Source organism: Spinacia oleracea, chromosome 5 (assembly GCF_020520425.1).
Source record: "Spinacia oleracea cultivar Varoflay chromosome 5, BTI_SOV_V1, whole genome shotgun sequence".
NCBI classification, from domain to species: Eukaryota; Viridiplantae; Streptophyta; class Magnoliopsida; order Caryophyllales; family Amaranthaceae; genus Spinacia; species Spinacia oleracea.
The window spans coordinates 4,193,143-4,198,142 of record NC_079491.1 but is presented as its reverse complement, the minus strand read 5'-3'; the positions used below and the strand labels follow the sequence as shown (position 1 = coordinate 4,198,142).

The 5,000-nt window shown below is 36.7% G+C and overlaps 1 long non-coding RNA gene and 3 other non-coding genes across 4 annotated transcripts in view; 1 reads left to right on the top strand and 3 right to left on the bottom strand.

Moving 5' to 3' along the window:
- The first annotated feature begins 866 nt into the window (after positions 1-866).
- LOC110782976 (uncharacterized) overlaps positions 867-5,000 on the top strand; it is a 12,634-nt gene continuing 8,500 nt past the window's right edge. The window contains exon 1 of the long non-coding RNA XR_002532000.2: positions 867-1,036. This is a non-coding gene — a long non-coding RNA (uncharacterized lncRNA). The remainder of the gene's footprint in view (positions 1,037-5,000) is intronic.
- On the bottom strand, positions 3,077-3,148 carry TRNAP-UGG (transfer RNA proline (anticodon UGG)). The gene has a single exon. It is a non-coding gene; the product is annotated as a tRNA-Pro (tRNA).
- On the bottom strand, positions 3,399-3,470 carry TRNAP-UGG (transfer RNA proline (anticodon UGG)). The gene has a single exon. It is a non-coding gene; the product is annotated as a tRNA-Pro (tRNA).
- Positions 3,781-3,852, bottom strand: TRNAP-UGG (transfer RNA proline (anticodon UGG)). The gene has a single exon. It is a non-coding gene; the product is annotated as a tRNA-Pro (tRNA).

The window sequence follows — 5,000 nt, the reverse complement described above, 5'->3', positions numbered from 1 at the left end:
ACTTCATGGTAACTGACTGACTATGGGGTGAGAATCTTCCAAAGTTTCGTGTGTTTAGGCTAGAGATTGGGTCAGGACTTTGACAATATTTGGACTGGATTGAGCGGTCGTGCGAGCAGAATAACATTAAACTATATTGCATTTTCGTTCAGGCATCCAGTTATCCATTTTTCGGGTACATTTCGCCTCTGGCTCGGGTCCACAAGGATTTTACACCGGGTCATCATTTTTAGGTCAAATCAAGTCTCAGCTCGGGTTAACTTTGTTAGACCAACATACAATCACATATTACTTTACCTTGTGTTTGTTTTATTTTAAAATAAGACATATTATAGTACTATCAAACGATGAACGTTCAATTTCAACTTTTTTTCAATATCACAAGTCAAACTCTAATTTATTTGTTTAATATTACTCCCTCCGTATTTTTTTAAGAGATACACTTGTCTTTTCCGGCCGTATTTTTTTAAGAGATACACTTGCCATTTTTGGTAACTTATCAACCCCACCACCTAATTAAATAATATATCTACTACACTTTATGACCGACCATCCAATTAAAAAATAATTTTACAACTACACCCACCCGACCCCCACCTCCATTTGTTCAAAAGGACATGGTCCCCAATGTACTTATTTATTAAAATATCTACCCCAACCCCACTTCTTCTATTCTTCTTAAGACCCGTGCCCAACTAAATGTATCTCTTAAAAAAATACGGAGGGAGTACTTTATTAATTAATAATTTAAATAATAAATTATTTTAATAATATCGGTATTGAACAATTTCAGTTTCAAACAAAATAAGTGGAATGGAATAGATTAGTGGTCCATTTATTTCAACTTATTTTGACTAAAAAGCCCATTGATTTAGGGAGCAAACAAGGCAATTCCGTACTTAACATTAACTTCACCATTCCACCGATTATGCAATTAGCATGTGATGATGGTGAAGATTCGAAGAGAGGTGAGAAGTCAATTGCGTAACTTCACCTGCCTCAACCACTACTTCACTCATTCGATAGTGACTACGAGGTACGAAATTCATTCAATACTGCTTAATTTGTGCTTAATTGACTATTAATCAACCCAATTGTTCTCCAATTTTTAGTTCAGTTGCAGAATTTCACTGTTCACAATTTAACTTTGAAACCCTAATTTATTGAATCGCGTTGTACAAATTTTAGACATACAATCAATTTCCACTTCTTTGAGATATTATACTGAGCTACTAAATGACTGTAGAATTTGACTGTGGATTTCCAGCATTAATATCAACTTGACTTGACAGAAAGGGGATGTTGATGATTTTGTGAAATCTGTTTAATTTATATACTTGTATGAAATTTGATTTCGTGTGAAATACTCATTATTCTGTTGCATTTATTAATTAATCATTTTCATTGGATCTGGTAAAATTTTGATCAAGGTGCTGGGATATGGACTTAGGTTGACTTGAGCGCCAATTCCGTAGTGTAAAGTTATAGCATTAGCTGTGAATCAAAGGGATAGGGGTTTTTTGTTGTTGTTGTTGTTGCATTTTTAAGCTGTGAATTTAGAATCGAAGCGATGAGTTGTATCATTGTATAATCGTGCTACTCCCTCCGTCCCGGAATACTTGACCTGTTTTCCTTATCGGGCCGTCCCTTAATACTTGACCTGTTTCTAAAAATGGAAATATTCTAACAATATTATATTATTTCTCACTCCACCCCTATTAACCCACCTACCCCTACTCCATACAAAAAATAATTAAAAATTCAACTCCTACTCTCCCCCAACCCCACCTCTTAACCCACCTCCCACTAACTACATTAAAATAATACCCCACTATCAACTACTACCTATTAAATTAAATAAGTCAATTCAAGTCCCTTAAACTCTGTGCCGGTCAAACCGGGTCGAGTATTCCGGAACGGAGGGAGTACATTTTATCAGCGACCGCTTGTTATGTGTTGAAAACGCGAAAATAAAACCTTATAGCATTGACGGGATCATGTTAGTAGATTGTAGGAGTACCTTAAAGCGTTGATGGATCAATTTTTACTGTCATTTAATCTGGCTGTTGTGCCTTGTCTAACTTATTGCATTTCTTGCGAATAGCGTTTAGGTGATTTTGATCAGGAACTTGGTGTGACATTACTGGTTAGTCAATTCATTAGTATTTGTTTTCAGGTTTGTCTATACTTCATAATAACTTGTAAAAAATTGATAAGACAAATATATAGTGGAGTAAGGTGGGGCATCCTAAAAATTGAACCCAGGACCTCTTGCACCCAAAACAAGAATCACTCCACTACACCAAATACCCAACTCGTGATGTTTGTTCTCGTTATAAATGAAAAGTTTTGGGGACATTCTAAGAAATGAACTAGAGACCTCTTGCTTGCAAAGCGAGAATCATTACACTTACAAAATGCACTATGTTGATGTTAGTTTTTTCTAGTCGTTTTGTGCTTCTATGTTTCTAGTTGTTATTGCTATCATCCACCTGACTAATAAGGAAATTTCTTCTATATTTTACCTGTTTTCACCTGAGTCTTGGTAGTCTTGCTCTATGTGTCATCATTTTGTATGGTCATTGGCATAGACTTTGCTGATTGAAACTAAGAATTCTGACAAGAAGTTCCTTTATAAGTCCCGTTTCTTTTTGTTTATTTTCACTACTACGCTGTGGCTTGCCATTCTTTGGGTTGTGCATTCTAGGAGCAGATCTAATTCTGCGAAGGAGTAAAAAAAAGAGATGGGACTCGGGACCTCTCGCACCCAAAGCGAGAATCATACCACTAGACCAAATGCCCTGTTGTTGCTGCTATGTGCACTGAAATCTTCATCATTTGTTTTTAATATGCCTGGCCAAATTCTCAATATGTTTGGTTTAGTATGATTTAGTTACCGATGGGTGATGGTATCCTGTAGTGTTGCTCTAATGCAGTATTAACTGTAAGGTTGATTCTCGGGTTATTTTTCAAAAACATTTGGTCTGATATTTCTATTCTGTTTAGTGAGATTTCAGCTTTGACCAAGTCAGAATGGCCTGTGAAAAAAGGTTCTTTTTTTAAGTTTGATTGAATTGGGGCATTCCGAGAATCAAACTCGGGACCTCTCGCACCCAAAGCGAGAATCATACCACTAGACCAAATGCCCTGCTGTTCCTGCTATGTGTACTGAAATCCTCATCATTTGTTTTTAGATATGCCTGGAAATTTTCTCTATATGTTTGGTTTAGATACAGATGGACTCTTGTGGTGTTGCTCTGGTACAGTACTAACTGTGAGGTTCAGGCTGTTGTTTTTTCAAAAAAACTTTGGGCTGAAAATTCTATTTAGTGAGATTTCCTTGTGATCAGACCAGGATGGCCTGTGATAAAAAGGTTCTTTTTTATTCTGATTGAATTGGGGCATTCCGAGAATCGAACTCGGGACCTCTCGCACCCAAAGCGAGAATCATACCACTAGACCAAATGCCCTGTTGTTGCTTCTTATATGTACTGAAATCTTCATCATTTGTTTTTGGATATGCCTGGACAATTCTCGATATGTTCGGTTCAGTCTGATTCAGTTATAGATGGACTCTTGTAGTGTTGCTCTGATACAGAACTTAATTGCAAGGTTAATCAAGTTTACATTTGGTCTGAAAATTCTATTTAGTAAGATTTCACTGGATCCTGTTTTATTCTAATGTTCCAAGGTTGCATAAAAAAAAAAAAAAAGGGTTTTAGTGTTGACCAGATCAAAATCGCCTGTGAAAAAAGGTTACTTTTTTATTCTGATTGAATTGGGGCATTCCGAGAATCGAACTCGGGACCTCTCGCACCCAAAGCGAGAATCATACCACTAGACCAAATGCCCTGTTGTTGCTTCTATGTGTACTGAAATCTTCATCATTTGTTTTTAGGTATGCCTGGACAATTTCTAAATATGTTTGGTTCAATGTGATTCTGTTGTAGATGGAATCCTTGTAGTGTTTCTTTGGTACAGTACTCAACTGTAAGGTTAATTTCAGGTTATTTTTTAAAAACATTTGCTCTGAAAATTATATTTGGTAAGATTTCAGTGTTGACCAAATAAGACTGGCCTGTGAAAAAGGTTCTTTATTATTCTGATTTAATTGGGGCATTCCGAGAATCGAACTCGGGACCTCTCGCACCCAAAGCGAGAATCACAGCACTAGACCAAATGCCCTATTGTCTCTTCTATGTGCATTGAATTGTTTATCCCTTGTTTTGGCAATACCTGGACATATTCTCAATATGTTTGACTCAGATGGATCTAGTTTCAATAGATTGACATGGAGTCCTCCTCTAGTTTTGGTATGATGCTGCATATTGGCATGGCTAGATCTCTGGCTGTATCTTTTTGACTTTCGGTCCTAAAATTCTATGTACCGAGCTTTCAGTGTTGAGCGCAGATCTAACTGATCTTTTAAAAAAGGCCCCGTAATATTTTGATTGATCTGGGGCATACCGAAACTTAATCTGGAGATTTCTCACACCCAAAGTGAGAATCATACCACACCAAATGCTCTATTGTTACTTCTATGTGCACTGAATTTTTCTTTGTGTTTACCTGGATATACCTGAAAATATTCTAAAATGTTTGGTATATGGTGAGCTAGTTTCATTTTATGGACTCTATAATACTGATAGGTTGTTGATCATAGCTGCAAAGTCAGCTCTCTGGCTATTTCTTTTTACTTTAAAAAAAAAAATTGTAGATCAGAATGACCTGTGAAAAAACTAGGTTTGGTGTAATTCCAATCATCAGGGGAATTCTGAGAATGGAACTCGGGACCTCTTGCTCCCGAAGCAAGAATCATACCACTAGACCAAATGCCCTGATGTTTCTGTGATGTGTGCTGAATTTTTATTCGCTTATACTTGGGTATCCCTGGACATTTTCTAGGTATATTTGGTTCTAGATATGCTAGTTTCTACTCTCTATGGATAATTCCTGTAATTCTCCTCTGGTGCAGCACATTGTTGTGACTTGTGAGGTTA